This window comes from Amblyraja radiata, chromosome 10 (assembly GCF_010909765.2).
Source record: "Amblyraja radiata isolate CabotCenter1 chromosome 10, sAmbRad1.1.pri, whole genome shotgun sequence".
NCBI lineage: Eukaryota > Metazoa > Chordata > Chondrichthyes > Rajiformes > Rajidae > Amblyraja > Amblyraja radiata.
In genome coordinates, this window is record NC_045965.1 from 60,380,839 (window position 1) to 60,405,354 (window position 24,516).

Below are 24,516 nucleotides of genomic sequence, written 5' to 3' on the forward strand. Positions count from 1 at the left end.
TGCCATCCCTACCCTCTCTGTCCTACAGTCACAGATAGGGTCATAGAGTGATACAGTGTGGGAACAGGCCCTCCGGCCCAACATGTCCCAGCTACCCTAGTCTCACCTGCCTGTGTTTGGCCCATATCCCTCCTTCTTAGGCCCCCTTCGGTCATGGCTGACCATGGGTGTCTCCAGGGTGCTATTCCCTATATGGAGGACGCCTGTGCGTGACTTTGTTTAACGTGGGGAGACTGGTGCACAGACAGCCACCGCATGGTCCTTGACAGATCTGGGTCAGGATCCAGTGGCATGGAGTCCAAGACGACCGGTGACCTTTTTCTGCTGCAACCGTCATCCATCCGCCTTCCCAGCCGTTGTGACGCATTAGTATGGGCAGCACAGTGGCACAGTGGCAGAGTTGCTGCCTTACAGTGCTTGCAGCGCCAGAACCCGGGTTCAATCTGTCTGGGCGCTGTCTGAACGGATTTTGTACGTTCTCCCCGTGACCTGCCTGGGTTTTCTCCAGGATCACCGGTTTCCTCCCACACTCCAAAGATGTGCAGGGTTGTAGGTTAATTGGCTTGGTATAAATGTGAAATTGTCCCTGGGATGTATAGGATAGTGTTAACGTGCGGGGATCGCTGGTCGGTGCGGCCGAAGGGCCTGTATCTGTAAAATCTAAAGAACGAAAATCTCACTGTAAATGTGGCAATATGGTGTCAGTGAATCGTTGAATTGAAGTTAGATCTGTGGGGATGGGTGCAGTGGTGGGTTGGAAAGTGGTGGAGCTGACAATGAACTGAGGGAAGTCCAAAGTGTGAGGTGCGATGGGGACAGTGGACACTAGATGGAAGGGCAGAGACCAAGCAAACTGCCTTACATTTAAAGATCAAAGACTCCTCATGTTCAATATGGGAGCTGAGGGTGGCAGGGTGGGAGCAGAGTGTTTTACTGCTCCGTCCAAAGCTTAGTGTTAATTGAATAATGTGCTGACAGAATAATTGACTGAAGGGCCTGTCCCACTTGATGATTTTTTTCGGCGACTGCCGGCATCATTGACTGACGTATTTGCGCCGTGATGCAGCGTGACGCGCCAATGATGCGCCGTGATGCAGCGTGACGCGCCAATGATGCAGTTCAAGTGTCGCAGCATTTTTTTTTGTCGCAGCTGGATTTTGAAATGACACTGATATGAAGCCGGCAGTCGCCGAAAAAATTGGACAGGCCCTTGACTATCAAGCTAACTCACGGCATTATGTTCGGACAATGGGAGAGAAGGTTTGATAGCAAGTTGGGAAGGGTGATTATCAGGGCTGGGACTATCCTGGAAGAACATACGTCACCAAGGTCAGCCGGAATCAGGCAGGGAAACTTTGTGCCATATTAATACCGAACAATGATCAGCGTTTAACCTTGACTCCCGAAAATGAATGATTGGAACTCCCCCGGGACATTCCACCCTGCTACAAATATTTCCACCATTCCAACGTTAATAATTGCTCCTGCAAATTTTTCGCACTGTAATAACATTGCTTTTGTTTTCACTTGTTGTGGCTGCTCCTGCTACAACGAACACCGCACTGACCAGCTCAACACCTTCCACACCCAGTTGTGCCCAAATCACAACATGTTACACCCTTAGGTACACAAAAAAAGCTGGAGAAACTCAGTGGGTGCAGCAGCATCTATAGATGCTGCTGCACCCGCTGAGTTTCTCCAGCTTCGGCCCTTCGAGCCAGCACCGCCATTCAATGTGATCATGGCTGATCATCCCCAATCAGTACCCCGTTCCTGCCTTCTCCCCATATCATAGAAACAAAGAAAATAGGTGCAGGAGTAGGCCATTCGGCCCTTCGAGCCTGCACCGCCATTCAATACGATCATGGCTGATCATCCAACTCAGTATCCTGTACCTGCCTTCTCTCCATACCCCCTGATCCCTTTAGCCACAAGGGCCACATCTAACTCCCTCTTAAATATAGCCAATGAACTGGCCTCAATTACTTTCTGTGGCAGAGAATTCCACAGATTCACCACTCTCTGACTATCCCCTGACTCCGCTATCTTTAAGAGCCCTATCTAGCTCCCTCTTGAAAGTATCCAAAGAACCGGCCTTCACTGAGAGCCCTCGGGTTCTTGATTCCCCCCACCAACTGCTAACGGATATACGGAAATAATCGAAATGTGACGAAGCGTACTCATATAACCATATATAACCATATAACAATTACAGCACGGAAACAGGCCATCTCGGCCCTTCTAGTCCATGCCGAGCACTTATTCTCCCCTAGTCCCGTCTACCTGCACTCAGACCATAACCCTCCATTCCTTTCCCATCCATATACCTATCCAATTTATTTTTAAATGATAAAATCATTTAACTCATGCTGGAAGAATTCTGGGTTATAAACTTGCAGAAGAACTGCAGGGGCTGAAGGCACCACAACTTTTCACGATCCTTCCCCATAAAGAGAAAAAACGAATGGTCGTCGATCGCTGCTGGAAGGCTGCACAACTCAATGAATTGTTGGCAACGCGCACACTTCCCTCTTTCTTGTTTCACTTAACTGTAGAAATTAGACCAACGTACTCAGAGCACAAAGAAAGTATGAAAGACTCTCTTGTTTTCGTGTTGCCAGCTAGATTTCACCAACCCTTACATTATCTACTCACAGCCTTAATGACTTCCTGCTGAGTGCGACTCTGTGAAAGTCTTGGCAGCAAGACTAAGAATAGCATTAAATGGAAGGTTATCTGGGCATTACACTTGCTGTAACATGCAATTAACTCTCCTCTTCCATTTTCATTACACAATTATTCATTAATGTCAATTTAATTTTATGCATTGTTCTACATGACCGATGGCTGATTATAAGCCTTTTCCCTTCAATATCCCAAGTTAGCTGGTGCCAGCTTCAGTCAGCGCTGGCTAATTGCGACTTAGTTCAGACAATTCCTCCCATTTTTGCCCTCCAGTAATGGAGCAACAAATCCCTAGCCAGGTAGGGAACTTAACAGCTATTTAGTTGAGTTAGACCAGCAGCACATTAAGGTAACTCTGACCCCTCGTAGTATCTCATCGCTAAAAGCCTACCTTCCAGCTACCCTTCACTTCCAGCAAGCTGCCATTAACCCCTTGGATTTATCGCAGGGGCAACCTGCAATTCTGCTGCACTCACACACACGCACACACACACACTCACACACATGCACACACACACACACACACACTCTCACACACACACACACACACGCGCACACACACACACACACACACACTCTCTCACACACACACACACACACACACACACACACACACACACACACACACACACACACACACACACACACACACACACGCACACACACACGCACACGCACACACACACACACTCACACACACACACACACTCTCACACACGCACACACACACACACGCACACACACACGCACACACACACACACACACACGCACACACACGCACACACACACACACACACCCTCTCACACACACTCTCTCACACACACATACTCTCACACATACACGCGCGCGCACACACACACTCACACGCACTCTAACACACTGTCTCACACACACACACACGCACTCTCAAACACACACACACTCACACACACATGCGCAAGCACACACTCACCCACACACACTCACACACACTCACACACACGCGCGCACACACTCACTCACACACACACGCGCACACACACGCGCGCACACACTCACACACACGCACACACACATACACGCGCACACACACTCTCACACACACATGCGCGCACCCACACTTGCACTTATATGCCTGCGTTAGAGGGGTATGGATAATGTCTTTCTCCACGACATTATGTCCTTTTGTGTAAACCAACATCTGCTCGGTATCTCCTGTAAACATTCCCTATCTGCCTTCAAAGCTCCAGCCAATAGGCTTTGACATTTCCAATACTGGGAAAAAAGGTTCTGACTGTCTACCCTATCCATGCCTCCCAAATTTGTATATCTTTCTATCATGTTGCAGATAATATGGTTGTGCGGCATGGTGGCGCAGCGGTAGAGTTGCTGCCTTGCGGCGCTAGAGACCCAGGTTCGATCCTGACTACGAGCGCCTGTCTGTACAGAGTTTGTACGTTCTCCCTGTAATCACATGGGTTCCAAAGACGTGCAGGTCTGTACGGTGATTGGCTACTGTAAATTGCCCCAAGTGTGCACGATGCGAAACTGGGATCGCATAGAACTAGTGTGAACGTGTTGGTCAGCGCGGACTCGGTGAGCTGAAGGGCCTGTTTCCACGCTGTATTGCTTGGCTAAACTAAACGTTATCCTTCTGAAGCAGAAACATAGAAACATAGAAAATAAGTGCTGGAGTAGGCCATTTGGCCCTTCGAGCCTGCACCGCCATTCGATATGATCATGGCTGATTGCCATTGCAGAGGGGTGTGGACTATATCTCTCCGTGTATACTTAGGGAAATGCTAGATTAAAAGCATTGTTGTGTAAGTCTCTTCCTCCTTTCCATATCTACCACCCTCACCCCTACATTGTGCCCACTCTCTGCTCCATCCCAACTTCAAGTTACAGCTCTGCTGGCCAGCAAAACACCAGGGTCTCCTATTTAACTCTGATTTAATGACCTAACTCTCCAATCCTCAGCCTGCGACAACCTCGCAACTCTCCCATCCACGTGTCCAACCACAAAACAAGGCTTCTTAGGACATGTTCATAGGTTGCAGGCTCTAAATTAGGCGATTCGAACCATTCCGCCATTCAATCCTGGCTGATCTATCTCTCCCTCCTAACCCCATTCTCCTGCCTTCTCCCCATAACCTCTGACACCCGTACCAATCAAGAATCTGTCTATCTCAGTCTTAAAAATGTCCATTGACATGGCCTTCACAGCCGTCTGTGGCAAAGAATTCCACAGATTCACCACCCTCCGACTAAAGAAATTCCTCCTCATTGCCTTTCTAAAGGTAGGTCAATTTATTCTGAGGCTGTGGCCTCTGGTCCGAGACTCTCCCACTGTTGGAAACATCCTCTCCACATCCACTCTATCCAAGGCATCTTGATTCTTAAGTGGTCTCCAACTCCCTTGGGCAACTTGGGCCAGGTCTATGTTCTCTGGAGTTTAGAAGGTGGCCTTGTGGCAATGTCCAAAATCCTTTAGAGGGTTCTACAGGACCATATTCGTGGTTCATATATTCATAGTTCCTTGTGACACAGAAGAAGGTCATTTAGAGATTGATGGAGTCAAGCAGCATGGAAACGGACCCTTCCGCCCAACCCATCCATGCCGACCATAATATAGCAATGTTACAACATTTTGAGATTTTAAAAATCAAGTCTGCAATTTATCCCATCAGATTAAGCATAAAAATAAGTTTAATTTGACACCTAATTCACTTTCATATTTTCAGTATTAAAAAAGTTATGGCCATTTTCATACACGGAAATTAGCATCCTGTTCCCTATTGCTTTTCCATTGACTTAACACAAAAGCTGTGATCGAGGATATTCAAAAGCCCGTAACTTTCTTAAAAATTAAGAGAACTGAATGAAATTTTCAGTTATTGTAGATTGGAGCATTCTGAAACAAATATGAAACAATCTTACTTGGATGATCTGAAATTAAAGCATATAATTAGTTAGTTACCTAATTGTAGCTAATTACAAAATTCAATTACTAGATCTAAACATCTATCCATTTCTTAAATAGCTTAACATTTTCTTAACATTTTTAAATAGCTTAAGTGTCCAAATAAAATACACACAAGAATTCACAATATAACATGATTTTTAAATCTCATTGTCATTAATTTATAGGCCAAATGGAAGGAATTTAATGTTTAATTCCCATAAATTAATGGCCATTTTAATCATTCCCAGAGCTTCATTCCCAGAGCTATAGCAGCTCTGAACCGGCCCTGCTGAGTGCCCCGCATCCCACCTGGACTGTCTCCCTCAGATGGTCACGTCGCACAGTTTATTTATTTTTTATTTTTTGACATCGGTTGGAAGCTGCATACTAAATCTTGTTGCACTGATGTGCAATGACAATAAAAGATATTATTATTATTATTATTATTATTATTATTATTATTATTATTATTATTATTATTATTATTATTATTATTATTATTATTATTATTATTATTATCTTGCGAGTGAGATTTTGTGGAACGCGATCGTTTGGAACGTTGCGGTTGCAGTGAATTTAAACCCCATATCGGCAGGAAAAACACTGCTGGTTCGTATGGGGCCAATGAAATGTTGATTAAAGTCATCCTAAGAAGCAAGTTTATATGTAAAATACACGACTTACATTATGTTTTGTCCCCTATGTGAGATCCGTCCCGTTGTCGGCATTGATGGCGTTAGAAGTAGCTTTTTTTATTTTACTCCAGCGATTAAATTTTGTGGGCACAGTTTTTCGGGGCCCCCCGCGATGTCGGGACCAGCTCCGCACAACTCCATACGGCTCCGGCGATCGAAGTGGGACCGGTCCCGCGAGGCCGTACGGCTCAAGCGACCACGTTAGGTCGCGCTTGCCGCATGGAGTCGCATGCTCGTGGGACAGGCTCTTTAGGCTCTAAGCTCTGGAACTCCCCCTCTAAATGGCGTCAACTCGGTCTCTTCACTGAAGATGCTCAATGAGCCCAGACCAAATGTGATGGGTGACGTTTCGGGTCGAGACCCTCCTTCAGTAGGGTCTGAAGAAAGGTCTCGACCCGAAACATCACCCATTCCTTCTCTCCAGCGATGTAGCCTGTCTGGTTGAGCTAAACCCAAATTCAACTCTCCCTGTCCTAGCTACCCCTGACTGGGTATCTACGTTTGTTTCCCTGTGTCCAAATTGAATGCCTAAGAACTTTTTGCCACCTTGTTGGTGCTATATTAACACGGGCTGTTTTTTTAATTATGGGGCTAGCTATTCAATCTGCTTCCTCCCCTTTGTACTTTATCTCACGGGGTGAATATAAAGGCGAGGTACTTTCAGCTAAGTATAACAATTAAAGCTCTAACAGGATGTTGAGAAGGCATTTGATAATCAGTGGCCATATAATCAGTTTTATGGCCACTGTAATCACAGGAGGACTGGTTGGCTCGAGTTGATTGTTTTTTACCAAAGATAGACACAAAAAGCTGGAGTAACTCAGCATCACTGGAGAAAAGGAATAGGTGACGTTTTGGGTCGAAAGACTGAGAGTCAGGGGAAAGGAAAACGAGAGATATAGACGGTGATGTAGAGAGATACAGAATCAATGAATTAAAGACGTGCAAAAAATGATGATAAAGGAAACGGGCCATTGTTCGCTGTGTGCTGGGCGAAACCAGTTACCGACAATGAGACTCAAACAAGCCGACTTTGAAGCTGGAACGACTTGGGTGGCGGAGGGACGGAGAGATAGGGGACGCGAGGGTTGCTTGAAGTTAGAGAAGTCAAGAGTGTTTTAGTGGCCCAGATGGAACAATGAAATTGTGAGGCACACTCAGCTGGAGTGGCTCAGCGGGACTCAGCGGGACAGGCTGCATCTCTGGAAAGAAGGAATGGGTGACGTTTCGGGTCGAGACCCTTCTGTGAAGCAGCATCAATATTCACACCGCTGGGTTGTAAGCTGCCCAAGCGGAATATGTTTTTTACTTTGGGTACAGCTTCAGACTCGGAGGAAGGGATGGGAGGAGGCCCCCCACTCCCCTCTTTGCCAGTGTAATTTTGGCCGTAAACAAAACATTTTCTCTATCAGCCTGATTGAAGCCAAAGCACTTATTCTTACATTGCTGACACTTTCTCTCAGCTTTGCACAAAAGAGGCTGTTTGGAGTCAGGAAATTGCTGCTCATTCTGACAGCGAGCACCAATCTGTAATGTCCATTAGGGAGGCTAGGGCCAGCAATAACTGCCACAAATGAATAGGCAGTGTCTGGCTGGGTCCAAACAGTGGCCGCCACATCAGCGCCCCATTCGAGCTAAATTAAAAGAGTAGCTTTGCAAAGAACATTACAAGAATTAATTGGTTTCGGGGGTTAAAATGGACTGGTTAATGACTTTATAGGTGAAGTAGTGAGATGGTCCTGGGTGCAATTAGACATCGCGCGCGATGAGCTGAGTGGAAACATGCTTACAGTCATCGAGACGGTGAGCGTGAGCATGTTTCCACTTGCCGACGGAGCGTGTGTGGCTTGACCCAAGCTTCAGGTTATATACGGGGGAGTGACTTCTTCACACAGAGAGTGGTGAGTCTGTGGAATTCTCTGCCTCAGAGGGCGGTGGAGGCCGGTTCTCTGGATACTTTCAAGTGAGAGCTAGATAGGGCTCTTAATGATAGCGGAGTCAGGGGATATGGGGAGAAGGCAGGAACGGGGTAACATAGAAACATAGAAAATAGGTGCAGGAGTAGGCCATTTGGCCCTTCGAGCCTGCAACGCCATTCAATATGATCATGGCTGATCATCCAACTCAGTATCCTGTACCTGCCTTCTCGCCATACCCCCTGATCCCTTTAGCCACAAGGTACTGATTTGGGATGATCACATTGAATGGCGGTGCTGGCTCGAAGGGCCGAATGGCCTACTCCTGCACCTATTGTCTATTGGGAGCCACAAACAAGCCCCTCCTACTGTGCCACAACCTAGTTTCTGCTTTTAAATGGTGCTGGTCCACGGAGCGGGAGTTTGAGCAGGGCCGAGAAGCAGAACATTTACCAGGGTCATCGTGCCTCTGTCGCTTACTTTAGTTAAAACTAAACTGGAAACATTTGGACAGGGACATGGGGATAGGACAGGCTTGACAGGCAGATGGGCCAAACGCAGGCAGGTGGGACTAGTGTAGATGGGACATGTTGGTCGGTGTGGGCAAGTTGCACTGAAGGACCTGCCTCCACACTGTATGACTCTGTACTTAGTACAGGTGCCAGAGGTAATGTGGAGAAGGCAGGAGAATGGGGTTAGGAGGGAGAGATAGCTCAGCCATGATTAAATGGTGGAGTAGACATGATGGGCCGAATGGCTTAATTCTACTCCTATCACTTATGACCTTATGACTCGATCTCTAAATATTTGAGTGCAGTTATATTTATAGTTCCCAGAATCATAAAGCTCAGAAGAAGGCCATTTGGCCCGTCACGTTCATGTCTCCCTCATCCCCACTGACCTGAATTCCTCTCCCTTCTAAATACGTGCCTAATTCATCGGTACGGTGGCGCAGCGATAGAGTTGCTGCCTCACAGCGCCAGAGACCCGGGTTCGATCCTGACCACGGGTGCTGTCTGTACAAGTTTCAACGTTCTCCCCGTGACCTGCGTGGGTTTTCTCCGGGAGCTCCGTCCTCCTCCCACACTCCAAAGACATGCAGGTTTGTAAGCTAATTGGCTTGGTGAAATAGTAAAATTGGTCCCAGTGTGTGCAGGATTGTGCTAGTGTATAGGGTGATCGCTGGTCGGCGGGGGCCGTGGGACCTGTTTCCACGCTGAATCTCAAAACGAAACTTAACGAAACGAAATTCCCGTTTCTGCCTCCACTAATCGTTTCAGCAAATCATAACCGGAGTTTGCGGAGTAGACTTGATGGGCCAAATGGCCTAATTCTACGCCTATGACTTGTGAATAACAGCTCGCTGGGTAAAAATATTATTTTCATCTCCCTACATTGATTTTTTTTATCCCCACAGTTATCTTAAATCTGTGCTAATGTTTATCTACTGAAGACTACAGTCCGCCTAGACCTACGTGACCTCCCAGTTACTAAACACTTTAACTCCCCCTCCCATTCCCACGCTGACCTTTCTGTCCTGGGCCTCCTCCACTGTTAGAGTGAAGCCCAATGCAAATTGGAGGAACAGCACCTCATATACTTGGTCAGCTTACACCCCAGCGGTATGAATATGAATTTCTCTAACTTCAAGCAAGCCTTGCTTTCCCTCTCTCTCCATCCCCCCTCCCCCCCCCCATCCTAGTTCTCTGACATGTTTCAATGTCCTCCTGATTAAATATTACTGATTTTATGCCTCGTTGTCACCTTCCCCTCAGCTAACAATGAATCATTCTACATTTCCTTGATCGTCGTCCCCTTTGATCTATTGTTTTCACACCTTACCCATCCATATCTCCGTGTCTCCCTTTCCCCTGACTCTCAGTCTGAAGAAGGGTCTCGACCCAAAACGTTGCCCATTCCTTCTCTCCAGAGATGCTGCCTGTCCCGCTGAGTTATTCACCGGCATTTTGTGTCTGTCTTCGGTGTAAACCAGCATCCGCAGTTCCTTCCTACTCTTCTACGTTTACTACAGACTGTGGGTCTTCGAGAATGAAGCCTTCATGAATGGGTAGACTCATTAATTGGTCTCACTCTCAAAGCGATCAAGCAATCGGGTGGCACGGTGGTAGAGTGGCTGTCTTACACCTCCAGAGACCCATGGCTTGTTCCCGACTATCTGTATGGAGTTTGTACGTTCTCCCCGTGACCGCGTGGGTTTTCTACGAGAGCTTCGGTTTCCTCCCACACTCCAAAGACGTACAGGTATGTAGGTCAATTGGCTCGGTATCAGTGTAAATTGTCCCTAGTGTGTGTACGAGAGTATTGACGTGCGGGGAACGCTGGTCGGCGCGGACTCGGGTGGGGAAAGGGCCTGTCTCCGCGATGTATCGCTAAACATAAAACTAAACTAAAATTATATCATTAAAAAATGGCTAATCCAAAGAATGAGATATGGAAAGCCAAAAATGTTCAGTATCAGACTCCCTCGTTATTATAAGCTGAGAAAGAATGCACAATAAAGATAAAATCGTCGTTATACCATTAGCTCCTGAATTAATACCATCGCAGCTACAAGTATTTGTTTAAATATTTAGACAAAGGTCTGGCCACAGTTTAAGAATAAGGGGTAAACCATTTAGAACGGAGACGAGGAAACACTTTTTCACACAGAGAGTTGTGAATCTGTGGAATTCTCTGCCTCAGAGGGCGGTGGAGGGCGATTCTCTGGATGCTTTCTCTCGAGCTAGATAGGGCTCTCAAAGATAGCGGAGTCGGGGGATATGGGGAGAAGGCAGGAACGGGGTACTGATTGGGGATGATCAGCCATGATCACATTGAATGGCGGTGCTGGCTCGAAGGGCCGAATGGCCTGCTCCTGCACCAATTGTCTATTGACCAGATCGAGCAATGGAAATTATTTGTTCAGCTTTGTTCACGTCGTTGTGTAACAACTAACCCAAGCTGCAAGAAGCACAACTGGATAACCTGATCACATTTTTCATTCCCATACTGTGATGAGTAAACAGGAATACCGGATTTACAATTTTAAATTAAAATACTTTATGTACTGTGACAGATTATCTCGGACCCCCGTATGACTAAATGCGTCGCTATCGACTGTGACTGCTGGGGAGTGGGATATGCAATCCGCAGCAAAAGTATTGCATAGACATAACTCGTCGCCAAATAAGTCATTAGGCTGCTATGGTGCAACTCCCATTACAATGAGGCTGAGCTTATCTTCTGGGTAGACTAGGCAGGAAAAAAAATTAATCATGTAATTCTAGTCTATGTGGAAGATTTCTTCTGATGCGTGGGAGGGTAAAGTCCAGTTCTGTGTCGAAGGGGGGGGGCTGCATTCATAGAATGATAGAGTCGTACAACACAAGACGGCATGGTGGCGCAGCGGTAGAGTTGCTGCCTTACAGCGCCGGAGACCCGGGTTCGATCCTGGCTGCGGGTGCTGTCTGTACGGAATTTGTACGTTCTCCCCGTGACCCGCGTGGGTTTTCATCGGGTGCTCAAGTTTCCTCCCACACTCGAAAGACGTACAGGTTTGTAGGTCAATTGGCTTGGTATAATTGTAAATTATCCCCAGTGTGTGTAGGATGGTGCTAGTGTGCGGGGATCGCTGGTCGGTGCGGACTCTGTGGGCTGAAGGGCCTGTTTCCGGGCAGTATCTCTAAACTAAACTAAACTAAACACAGTAACTGGCCATTCAGCCCACCACATCCATGCCGTCCTCCACATTGATCCCATTTGCCCACATCTGGACCCCGTCTTTCTCTGCCTTGCCTATTTAAATGTCTGTCTAAATGCTTCTTAAACGTAGTCATTATAAATGCGAGGCACAAGAGACTGCAGATGCTGTAGACATGAGGTAAACACAAAGTGCTGGAGTAACTCAGCGGTTTGGGCAGCATCCCTGGAGAACATTGGGGGGAACTGAATGGGGCAGCACGGTGGTGCAGTGGTTGAGATAGTGCCTTACAGCGCCAGAGAGACGACTTTGATCCTGACTACGGGTTTGTAGGTTAATTGGCTTGGTATAAAATGTTTTTAAACTATATTGTAGGTATGTTGCAAAACTTACCTGAAGCGTCGCTGAAAATCTGTCGCTGCGGGTGTGCGCGATTTTGGCGCCGTTTAGAGGGGGGCGAGTTTAAAACGCGATTTTCCCTAGGCTGTTCAAATCGAGGATGTTCAGCCTAGTTAATTATTAACGAAAAATCGCTGGAAGATTCTGTTCCTTTAGCTATTATTAGTTTTAAGGGCTTTATCTAATTGTTATAGTAGTTAAAAGATCAACCTCTAAACTCGCGACCTCCGGCAACCGGCCGGATCTCATACAGGGGACAATAGAAGGTAGGCTGTTTATTTTTACATTAAAAAGGGCTTCTTAAGATCCCTTTATACAAAGTTTAATGTTGCGAGTAGCTCATTTTGGGCCCATTATATCCCGCAGTATTTTTCTGGGCATTTGAGGGCACAAATCTACCGCAATGTGAACGTTCTACACCAGCGCGTTCACAGGATCCCACTAGAAAGCTGATTTAAATGGACTTTAATTTACAGCAATTAAACACTAAATTCCTTCCATTTGGCCTATAAATTAATGTAAATGAGATTTTAAAATCATGTTTTATTGTGAATTATTTGTGAATATTATTTGGACACTTAGGCTATTTAAAAATGTTAATCATTTATTAAGAAATGGATAGATGTTTAGATCTAGTAATTGAAGTTTGAAATTAGCTACAATTGGGTAATTAACTAATTATATGCTTTAATTTCAGGTCATCCAAGTAAGATTATTTTATATTTGTTTCAGAATGCTTCAATCTATGATAACTGAAAATTTCATCCAGTTCTCTTAATTTTTAAGAAGGTTATGGGCTTTTGACTGTCCACGATCACAGCTTTTTTGTTATGTCCATAGAAAATCAATAGGGAACAAGATGCTAATTTCCGAGTATGAAAATGGCCATAGCTTTTTAAATACTTGAGATATGAAAATGAATTAGGTGTCAAATTAAACTTCTTTTTGTGCTTTATCTGATGGGATAAATTGCAGACTTGATTTTTAAAATCTCAAAATGTTGTAACATTGCTATATATTGTCCCTAGTGTGTTTGGGGTAGTGTTAATGTGTGAGGATCGCTGGTCAGTGCAGACTCGGTGGGCCGAAGGGCCTGTTTTCACACTGTATCCCTAAAACTATAAAAACTAAAAGTTGACGTTTCGGTTTGGGACCTTTCTTCAGACTGACTCTAACTATATTCTACACTCTGTATCTTCCCCTATGCTAAGAAGCAAGAAGCTCGTTTCGAGGAGGCAAGTTGGTGAAAGAGATAGTAACAGTTTCTCAATGTTCAATAGTGCTTTATTGTCATGTGTGCACTGCACAGTGGAATTATTTTAGCACAGATCACACGTGCCATATTTTGGCGGCATTTACAAAAGTCCAAAGTCCGGTCCGAGCGCTGGATGTACTGGAGCGGATCCTGATCCAGGCGAGTCCCAGGCTGCTGCAGGGCCTCCTCCATCACCCTCGACCGGCTCGTTCCACCACGGACCAACGTCCCTCTCCTCGCCCGCCCGCCCGCCCGCCCGCCCACCTCTGTGTCCCGGGGGAAACGCCTCCTGCAGCCGACTTTACAGGCGCTGGAGGCAACATCCCGCTCGCTCGCCTACTGGCCCTTGCTCCTCGTGTCTGTCGTCACCAGCGGCTCCCTCCTCCTCCGCCCTCCGGTCTTCAGGGCCGGGCCCGGCGATTTCCCAGCTTCCTCCCCTGTAGGCCGCAAACCAGGCCTGCCGCCTCGCGTTGCCACGGGCAACCGCTGGGGTCAGTCTTCACCATCGCCATTACATCTAGAGAGAAAGCCCACATCCTCATCACAATAACTAATACCGTAACATTTAAAAACTCCGACTGCATGCCCGATAGAGATTTTCGATGGCTTGCTGATTAAAAATACATATTTTTAAAAGCCAGCACAACCTCTGGTCATTGCAATTACTGTAGTAACCCAGTCTTTTTTCCCCAGTGAATGTATGAGACCCCATGGCCCCATTTAAAAGATGACCGAGGGACTTATCCCAGGTGCTCTGTCTAATTCCAAATCGTCCTCAAATGCTTTTCACTGCATCTCGGTAGACATTTTGTAGGAATCTGAGGGCTGAACGCTTTCACAGAAAGGGTGGTGGGTGTATTTGATGAGCTGCCAGAGGAGGTAGTTGAGGCTGGGACTGTCACAACATTTGAGAAGCAATTAGCTAGGTACATGGATAGGTGACGTTTCGGGGCGAGACCCTTCTTCAGACTGATGTGGGCCCCCCCCCCCCACCCCACATCACATCAGTCTGAAGAAGGGTCTCGCCCAGAAACATCACCTATTCCTTCTCTCCATAGATGCTGCCTCACCCGCTGAGTTTCTCCAGCATTTTTGTCTACCTTCAATTATTCCAGCATCTGCAGTTCTTTCTTAAACGGTGCATGGATAGGATCGGTTAAGAGGGATATGGGCCAAGCGCAAACTAGTGTAGATGGGACATGTTGGTCAGGCGTGGGCAAGTAGGGTCGAAGGGACTGTATCCACGCTGTATGACTATAAAACGAAATAGCCAATAGCAATACCAATGTAACTAAAGATAAAACAAATTCTTTGACTGTGTCACCACTGGAGGTTTTGTTTTAAAAGCATCATTTTGTTTTAAAGAGCATTGCTTTCAGGTGAGGAGCAAAGTTTAAAGAAAATGTGTGGGGCAGAGTTTTTACGCAGTGGGCGGTGGGAGTCTGGAACGCATTGGCCTGGGGTGGTGGCAGCTGAGGCAGATACATTAGAGGCATTTCAAAGCATTTAGATAGGCCCATGGATATGGGATAGGGATTATGTGCAGACGGATAAGATTTTGTCATGGCAACATGTTCGGCACAGACACTGTGGGCCGAAGGACCTGTTCCTGCACCTGTGACACAAAATGCTGGAGTAACTCAGTGGGAGAGGCAGAATCTCTGGAGAGAAGGAATGGGCGACATTTCGGGTCGAGATCCTTCTCTATCTTCGGTTTAAACCAGCATCTGCAGTTCCTTCCTGCACACCTGGTCTATTGTCGGTACATTTTGAGAGTGGTTAGATGCCAAACTGCCACAGCAAAATGAGATATCATGAAAGCGACAGGAACGATACGTGTCTTAGGCCCCCTTCGGTCATTGCTGAAAATAGGTGTCTCCAGAGTGATATTCCCTATATGGAGGACGCCTGTGCGTGACTTTGTTTAACGTGGGGAGACTGGTGCACAGACAGCCACCCCACGGTCCTTGACAGATCTGGGTCAGGATCCAGTGGCATGGAGTCCAAGACGACTGGAGACCCTTTTCTGCTGCAGCCTTCATCCATCCGCCTTCCCAGCCGCTGTGACGCTCCATTAAGGTCAGCCATCGTCCTCCGCCTGTTCCACCGTCGAGGTCTTGGTTGGATTGCCCTTTGTCAGAGACCTCCCCCTCAGCCTTACCGCCATGGGTGGCCCTACCAGGAGCATAGCTCCAGACGGCATCGCTCTCAGGATCTCAGGTCCACACAAGCTTCTCCACCACGACAAGGTGAAAAATCCCCGGAGGAACAACACTAAATAAATGCAATAAAAAGGAACTTCAGATGCTTGTTCATACCAAAGGTAGACACTGAATGCTGGAGTAATTCAGCAGGTCAGGCAGCATCTCTGGAGAAAATGAATAGATGATGTTTCGGGTTGGGACTCTTCTGCAGACTGTATAAGTGGAGGTATAAGTTCAAGAAAGAACTATAGATGCTGGTTTATACCGAAGATATTGTCGACACAAAAAGCTGGAATAACTCGGCGGGTCAGGCAACAGCGCTGGAGAAAAGGAAAAGGAAAAGGAATAGGTGACGTTTTGGGTCATGGCCCTTCTTCAGACCGAGAGACTATTCTCAATCTTTTCACACCACTTGTTTTCCTCCACCCTGACTCTCAGTCTGAAGAAGGGTCTCGACCACATGTATATAAGCGCAGGTAAAATGTGTCGGAAGGAACTGCGGATGCTGGTTTACATCGAAGATAGACACAAAATGCTGGAGTAACTCAGTGAGATAGGCAGCATCTTTGGAGAGAAGGAATGGGTGACGTTTCGGATCGAGTGTGAAGAAGGGTCTCGACCCGAAACCTCACCCATTCCTTCTCTCCAAAGATGCTGCCTATCCCGCTGAGTTGCTCCAGCATTCTGTTTCTATCGATGAGTGCAGGTGTTTCTCTTGACCGAACCTTTGGTCTTTTCTACGTAATCTCTCTTGCATCTTTAACATTGGCATCAGGAAATCCTTTGCAAGCCTGCCTTAAGATGCCCCTTGTATCAGCGGGAGATACTCACCCTGACAAGGCGAATATTTGGGAGTTACATCTCAGACCCCAGCGAGGGCAATGTCTCTGGTGTCGAAGCAGAACCCACGGAATGTTTTCTTGCTTTGAAGGCACTCGAATCATTTTATGCCCCCCCCCCCCTTAATTGTAAATATGATACATTTTCCTGTAGATGGTATGTCCGGGGGTCATGACGTCTTGTTTCATCAGCCATTAACACTCGCTCTGACACACACTGTTTCATTACTAAAACATCTCTCAGGTAATGACAGCTCATTTTTACCTTTACCGACTTGCTCTTAAATAGCGTTTGTACGGGGTCACGGACTCCCCTGTGGGACCGCTCCTGGTAAATCTACAGCTCCCTGTTATTGATGAGTATAATTAGACTTATATTTGAGGTCATACGTGGAAGTGGATGGAAACAGGGGACCACGGAGTGGCATTAAATGTTAATTTTAAGGGGGAGAGAAGGGCCTCCTCGAATAAATTCTCATGTCGTTGTATAGAAGCGTGCAGAGGTAAATATTAAGGCAAGAACCATTGTTAAAATACATTTGAGCACCACATCTCAAGTCAAATCAAGTCAAGTTTATTCGTCACATGCATTCGTCACGTGTATATATTTATATTACGGTATATGGACACACTGATCTGTTTTGTAGTAAATGCCTACTATGTTCTGTTGTGCTGAAGCAAAGCAAGAATTTCATTGTCCTATCAGGGACACATGACAATAAACTCACTTGAACTTGAACATACGAGATGTGCAGTGAAATGAAAAGTGGCAATGCTCGCGGGTTGTGCAAAAAAAACTACAAAACAGAATGGAACAGAATCACATATTTACATATTACATATTTGTGGGAGGGAAAAAAAGAAAAAAATCAGCAACAGTAGAGTGGTTCAGTAAAGTTAGTCCCTGGTGAGGTAGGTGTTTACAGTCCTAATGGCCTCTGGGAAGAAACTCCTTCTCATCCTCTCCGCTTTCACAGCATGGCAACGGAGGCGTTTGCCGTGAAGGTTAACAGATATGGGGTGGGGTTTAGTTATAGGTGAACCATTTTGCCTCTAATTTCTCCGCATACCTTACAGATATTGTTCTGCGGGCAAGAAAGGATTTAGTTCACTAATGGAGTTAAGGTGCGGAGGGAAGAAACATTTAGACATGGATAGGACAGGTTTAGAGGGATATGGGTCCAAATGCAGGCAGGTGGGACTGGTGTAGATGGGACATGTTTGTGGGTGTGGGCATGTTGGGCCGAAGGGCCCGTTTTTCCACGCTGTATCACTCTCTACGTCAGACTCATGCACAGAAATAGGCCCTTCGGCCCACCAAATCTGTGCTGACCCCTAAGCACCTATTGTATATTAATCTTATTTTGTTCTCCCCATTCCATCACCCCCCCCCCCACACACACACACACACACACACACACACACACACACACACACACACACACACACACACACACACACACACACACACACACACACACACACACACACAAAGTCCCAGATTTTACAACCCACCTGCATAGTAGAAGCAATTTGCATCGATCAGCCATCGATCAGTTGGAGTTGCTCTCTTACAGCGCCAAAGACCCGGGTTCGATCCTGACTACGGGTGCTGTCTGTACAGAGTTTGCATGTTCTCCCCATGACCACATGGGTTTTCTCTGGGTGCTCCGATTTCTTCCCACACTCCAAAGATATACAGCTTTGTAGATTAACTCTCTGCCACAGAGGGTAGTCAAGGCCAGTTCATTGGCTATATTTAAGAGGGAGTTAGATGTGGCCCTTGTGGCTAAGGGGATCAGAGGGTATGGAGAGAAGGCAGGTACGGGATACTGAGTTGGATGATCAGCCATGATCATATTGAATGGCGGTGCAGGCTCGAAGGGCCGAATGGCCTACTCCTGCACCTAATTTCTATGTTTCTATGTTTCTATATTAACTGGTAAAAATTGTAAATTGTCCCTAGTGTGTAGAATAGTACTAGCGTACTGGAATCGCTGGCCGGCACAGATTCGTGGGGCCGAAGGGCCTGTTTCCACGCTGTATCTCTAAAGGTCTGCATATGGGGTAACGAGTTAGATACAGTAATTAGGTTGGGAAATGAAGGTTCTGGAGGTCCATGACTGTGAAGGTTCTTGAAGTCCTGGCTTCTTGAGTTCCGTGGTCAGCAAAGATAATGCGAGATGGCTAGGGTTGCCAACTGTCCCATATTAGCCGGGATATCCCGTATATTGGGCAAAATTGGTTTGTCCCATGGGCGACTGCTCTTGTCCCGTATTTGACTGCTACTACTCGCGCCACATCCGGCCCCTCCTCACCCGTCCCGAGGTAGTGCAGCCCATGGAGTGCAGCAGCAGCAGCAGCGCCTCGCCCATGGCCCCGTCGGTTGGCAGCCCGGCCAGCTGTCCGACCTTCGAACCTTCGCTTACCGGCGACACCACCTTCTCATTGCTAATCATCAGTTCATGAGTTGGATGGGGTGCTGGACTTTGCGCGCGGCGTGGCACGGGCCAAAACTCCTCAGCCGGCCGTCCCCCATTTCGACCTTATGCCCCTTATTTGGGAGTGAGAACGTTGGCAACCCTCTAGATAGCAGAACTAGTTTGAAGGGCCGAATGGACTACACCTGCTTTTATATCAGGTAAAACTCTGCCAAGACTTACTTCTCCAAGATGATCCATTGAGAGACGAGAAAATGTTGGGGGTATTTGTGCATTAGTAAACATTGCCACAGTAAAGGGCCTGTCCCACTTAGACTATTTTTTAGGTGACCACAGGCGACTAAGCTGTCGCCACATGGTCGCCGGGGTGTCACTTGTATAGTCGTGAGTCGTCTCCTCAGTCGCCCAAAGAGCCGTAGCGTAATTCTGGTCGCCACTGGATTTTCAACGTGTTCAAAAAATTTCGCCGACAGTGGGTTGACGCCAATGAGCGTAGCTTGACTTCTCCTGACGTAGGTGCTGTCGTAGGTTGTCGCCAGGTGACGTAGGTTGTCGCTGGGTGCTGACTTCGGTGAATTCCATTGGCGACTACCTACGCCAACCCACGTCCACCGGCGACAGGTACTGGCGACTGAATTGTCTTCAGCTGCCTTCAGTTGTCAACGACAGGGTCGTAGCTTGTCGTGGTTTGACGCGGGTGGACGTAGGTTGACTTTGGTTGTCGTAGGTTGCCGCCTTTGTAGTCGTAGGTTGTCGTAAGTGTGGTCATAGGTGGACGTCCTAATGGGTCCTGGTTGTCGGTAGCTTGACATCGACTAGGTGGTGGCTTGTCGTAGACATTGTCGAAGGGGGGGGGGGGGGTCCAGTCGCCGTTTATTCGGCGACCTGCTATCACTGTGACAATTGCCTAAAAAATCGCCTAAGTGGGACAGGCCCTTAAGAGATTCCCATGAGAATGTGAGGCTGCATTGTGTTTATATTAAAGCTGTGAATGTAAGAACAGACACTTAGACACCAGGACTGAGAGCCGCTGTGATCTGGGTATTCCTACACCTCAGCTGACTTCAGATGCCAAGATCCTGAGCCCTCTTGAAAACACGCCATCACCCCCTCCTTGAAGTCCTGTCCTTGAAGTCTCCCTGTCTAGACATTTTGTCACCCATCTTTCCGACACTTTGTCTGCCTCAGAGTAAAGTCTGCAGTCGCTCCTCTGAAATATCTTTAGGGAGTTCATTAGTTCATAAGTTGTAGGAGCAGAATTAGGCCATTCGGCCCACCGAGTCCATTCAATCATAACTGATCTATTTTTCCCACTCGACCCCATTCTCCTGCCTTCTCCCCATAACCCCTGACACCCGTACTAATCAATAATCCATCAATCTCCGCTTTAGAAATACCCAGAGATGTTCATAAGTTCATAGGTTACAGGAGCAGAATTAGGCCATTCGGCCCATCAAGTCTACTCCACCGTTCCCTCTCAAACCCATTCTCCTGCCTTCTCCCCATTATCCCTGACACCCGTACTAATCAAGAATCTGTCAATCTCCGCCTTAAATATATCCACTGACTTGGCCTCCACAGCCGTCTGTGGCAATGAATCCCACAGATTCACCACCCTCTGACGAAAGAAATTCCCCCTCGTGTCCTTTCTAAAGGTACGTCCTATTATTCTGAGGCTGCGGCCATTGGTCCTGGACCCTCTCACTGGTGGAAACGTCCTCTCCACATCCACTCTATCCAGGAAGGTGTTGAATATGACCAGGCGTAGACTCGCCCTTGAATAAAGGCGGCTTATAAAATCTATCTGAGGCCTGGCCTCTGCTCACGAGACTGGCTCCCTTGGCAATGCAGGATATGTGTACCAGTAAACCCTGACCTCTCACAGGGTCCATACTGATTCATATCCTGTTGGACTCAAAGGTCAGTAACTAAACGACCCCCCCCCCAACTTTGGTGGCCATGCTTAAAAAAATATCCAGCGTTTGGTTTTGCTAGTAATGCCTTGAAGACCTAACAAAAAAACTTTGTTCGTTGTTAAGAGAAAATGGAAGGAAGGAAGCCGCTCTAACCTCCGCTCAGTCCGCCTAGACCCACGTGGTCTCCTGGTTGCTAAACACTTTAACTCCCCTTCCCATTCCCCACCTGACCTTTATGTCCTGGGCCTCCTCCATTGTCAGAGTGGAGCCCAGCACAAATTGGAGGAGCATCACCTCACATTTCACTTGGGCAGCTTACACCCCAGCAGTCTCATCTTGACTTCTCTAACTTCAAGTAACCCTTGCTTTCCCATCCTAGTTCTCCGACTAGTTTCACCGTCCTCCTGATTAGATTTTACTGATTATACACCTCGTTGTCACCTTCATCTCAGTTAACAGTGGACCATTCTACATTTCCCTGGTCACTGTCCCCTTTCCTCTCTTGTTTTCACACCTTACCCTTCCATATCTCCATGTCTCCCTCTCCCCTAACTCTCAGTCTCAAGAAGGGTCTCCATGCGAAATGTCACCCATTTCTTCTCTCCAGAGATGCTGCCTGTCCCGCTGAGTTACTCCAGCACTTTGTGCCTATCTTCGGTGGAAACCAGCATCCGCAGTTCCTTCCTACCCGCAATAACACTCTCACAGTCCACTCAGGAGCAACGCCTTAGAAGATTAAATCTTTACAGCACTTAGCTTTATTGGTGTAAAGTATGGGTGAATTATTCCCATGGGTGCTGAAATTTAGTTTAGTTTAGTTTATTGTCACGTGTACCGAGGTACAGTGAAAAGCTTTTAGTTGCGTGCTTTCCAGTCAGCGGAAAGACTATACATGATCTTAACAGTCTGAAGAAGGGTCTCGACCCAAAACGTCACCTATACCTGTTAGTCTGGAGATGCTGCCTGACCCGCTGAGTTACTCCAGAATTTTGTGTCTATCTCCGCAATAACAAACACAGTCCTTTCTTTGTGTAGGGGGAACTGCAGATGCTGGTTTAAACCGAAGATGGACACAAAAAGCTGGAGTAACTCAGCGGGCGGGACAGGCAGCATCTCAGGAGAGAAGGAATGGGTGACGTTTCGGGTCGAGACCCTCCTTCATTCCTTCTCTCCGGAGATGCTGCCTGTCCCGCTGAGTTACTCCAGCTTTTTGTGTCTATCTGCAGTCGTTTCCTATTCGGCTCTGGGCCTTGGGGGTTTAATACATTCTCTTCCTCATGTGAAAGCCTTGTGCAATATAACAGCCATCAGTCACTCCCCAGTAACAGCTGGCCACTGTGCTGCAATGGTCCTGACAGTACTGGCACACTATTTGACTTTAGCAGCCAGCATTTCCAACCACAATCCTCTCCCGACCTCTCATCCACAAGCATCTAAGTTCACCCCAGTTCGTTGGACTGTAAAATAAAAGGCATAAAATGCTGGAGTAGCTCAGCAGGTCAGGCAGCATCTCTGGAGGACATGGATAGGCAACGTTTCAGGTCGGGACCGAAACATTGCCTAGAGTCATGGAGTTATACAGCACGGAAACAGACCCTTCAGCCCATCTTGCCCATGCCGTACCTAAACCAGTCTCACCTGCCCGCGTTTGGCCCATATCCTTCTAAACATTTCCTATCCATGTACCTGTCCAAATGTCTTTTAAACGTTGCGATGTTGCACGGTGGCATGGTGGCATAGCGGTAGAGTTGCTGTCTTACAGCGCCAGAGACCCGGGTTCGATCCTGACTATGGGTGCTGTTTGTACAGAATTTGTACGTTCTCCCCGTGACCCGCGTGGGTTTTCTCCGGGTGCTCCGGTTTCCTCCCACACTCCAAAGACGCACAGGTTTGTAGCTTAATTGGTGTCAGTAAAATGGTAAGATTGTAAATTGTCCCTAGTGTGTTAGATCGTGTTAGTGTGCGGGGGTCACTGGTCAGCGCGGACTCGATGGGCCGAAGGGCCTGTCTCCACACTGCATCTCTAAACTAAACCATGTTCTCCAGAGATAGACTCAAAAGCTGGAGTAATTCAGCAGCTCAGACAGCATCTTTGGAGAAAAGGAACAGGTGATGTTTCGAGATGCTGCTCTATCCAGCCCCACTGAGTTACTCCAGCACCTCCGCTCGGTTCGCAATAACCCACCTGATCTCCCGGTGGCCCAGCACTTCAACTCCCCCTCCCATTCCGAATCCGACCTTTCTGTCCTGGGCCTCCTCCATGGCCAGAGTGAGGACCACCGTAAATTGGAGGAGCAGCACCTCATATTTCGCTTGGGTAGTTTGCACCCCAGCAGTATGAACATTGACTTCTCCAATTTCAGGTAGTCCCTGCTTTCTCCCTCTTTCCCCTCCCCTGCCCAGCTCTCCCACAGCCCACTGTCTCCGCTTCTTCCTTTCTTCTTATCGCCACCCCCCACCCCCACATCAGTCTGAATAAGGGTCTCGACCCGAAACGTCGCTTTTCTCTTCGCTCCATAGATGCTGCCTCATCCGCTGAGTTTCTCCAGCATTTTTGTCTACCTTCGATTTTCCAGCATCAACAGTTCCTTCTTAAAGAATACTCCAGCACTTTGCGTCTTTTCCTGTAAACCAGCATCTGCAGTTCCTTGTGTCTTCGAACAGAACATAGCTTTCCCCCTCTCTATCGTGTCCCTGGATCATTTAGTTTTGCACAGGTTCCATCCAAACTTCACAGCAAAAGAATAGTTAAATCATATAAGCCCAGGATTATGATGAGGACCAGATGTTGTAATTTTAGTCAATCAATAATTTCCCACCTCCAGCTTTCAATAATATATTTGCAGCGAGGAATGTGTTTCCCTGCCTTTATAAGCACAACTTTTACTGTTATAACCTTTCTCACACCTCTCAACAGTCTGTGTTCCCTGGCATGAAGTCCTCATCCATCTGTTCACACCTCAGTTCAACTTCTCTTTGAGTGAGTTTTAGTGGCTGCAATTCCTTCTGCTCTGAAAATCCTGCATGCAACCAGTGTGGGGACAGTGTGGGGACTCCCCCACTTTAACTCATCATAAGTCCTTGGAGTCCTTAACGAAACGCCCCAAGGCACTGGGCCGGCCGCTCCTCACTGGAGTTTAGAAGGATGAGGGGTTGATCTCACTGGAAGTTGTGCAGGAAAGAACTGCAGATGCTGGTTCAAATCACAGACAGACACAAAATGCTGGCGTAACTCAGCGGGACAGGCAGCATCTCTGGAGAGAAGGAATGGGAGACGTTTCGGGTCTGAAGAAGGGTCTCGACCCGAAACGTCACCTATTCCTTCTCTCCAGAGATGCTCCCTGTCCCGCTGAAGCTACTACAGATTTTTGTGTCTATCTTCTAATTGAAACAGACTGGATAGTGATAGGCCTGGATCGAGTGGATGTGGAGAGGATGTTTCTAACAGTTGGAGAGTCTAGGACCAGAGGCCACAGCCTCAGAATTATAGGACGTTCCTTCAGGAAAGAGTTGAGGAGGA

General features: G+C 47.2%; 1 protein-coding gene and 1 long non-coding RNA gene across 2 annotated transcripts in view; one reads left to right on the plus strand and one right to left on the minus strand.

Moving 5' to 3' along the window:
* The window catches only part of LOC116978020, a 206,330-nt gene that overhangs the window by 104,382 nt on the left and 77,432 nt on the right, over nt 1-24,516 (plus strand). The window lies entirely within an intron of this gene.
* On the minus strand, nt 772-7,438 carry LOC116978021. The gene is made up of 3 exons (XR_004413354.1): nt 7,337-7,438; nt 1,216-1,222; nt 772-781 (listed from the first exon to the last, which is right to left on the minus strand). It is a non-coding gene; the product is annotated as an uncharacterized LOC116978021 (long non-coding RNA).